The sequence below is a fragment of the Haliaeetus albicilla genome, chromosome 11 (assembly GCF_947461875.1).
Source record: "Haliaeetus albicilla chromosome 11, bHalAlb1.1, whole genome shotgun sequence".
Lineage (NCBI taxonomy): Eukaryota > Metazoa > Chordata > Aves > Accipitriformes > Accipitridae > Haliaeetus > Haliaeetus albicilla.
In genome coordinates, this window is record NC_091493.1 from 10522106 (window position 1) to 10522939 (window position 834).

Sequence of the window (834 nt, forward strand, 5' to 3'; positions counted from 1 at the left end):
ATTGTGTAGTTTGTGCAATATCTTCACTGATTACACTGATCATGGTTGGATTGAAAACTGGAATTTTTATATTAGTGTGACAGGAGGACATATTGACTATACTGTGGGTAACAAACTTTTTGCACCAGTTTTGACAACAATGTTGCTTCTAGAAATGACCACAGGATGGTGCTATATACTAAGGATAAGGAAGATCCTTTTGAAAAAAAATGGGGGATTTTGATCAGTGAAAATAAGTTTTCCTGCCTACTAATAATAAATATCAAAATGTTATCATTTCTATATGATTATTTTTGATCTCTATATAAAAATGTGTTACTGATTAGCTTGCATCGGTGTCTAAGAACTGATAACAGCTATATCCACTGACATGTCTAAAAACCCCACATGTATATTTTGTATGCAAGCCAAAAAGCATACTGAGTAGTTGGTGAATTCAGTCACACCCTTTTAAATAAATTGCAGAAGTGTCACTAATTTCATAAAGGATCAGATTTAATTCCCTTAATTTCACTAATCCCTTCTGCAGCTTTATCTTCACTGCTCCCCAGAATACCACTTCAGTCTTTCTCACTGATGTTAATGTAGTAAGTCAATACCAGCTGTGAACCTGAGTCATGAGAAGACCACTACTGTGGGTTGACCACCTCATGAATCTGGTTCGTGAAGGAGCACCACCATGGACTTCAGAGACTGGCTTGATGTGGATACCTGAAATGAGTTCAGACTCATCTGACTGCAGAATTCAGGCATTGATGGATCTATAGAAAGTAAAATTGTTTATGTACGATGGGTACTTACATTCTGAGTAAAGTAAGGAGACCATCTCAGTGA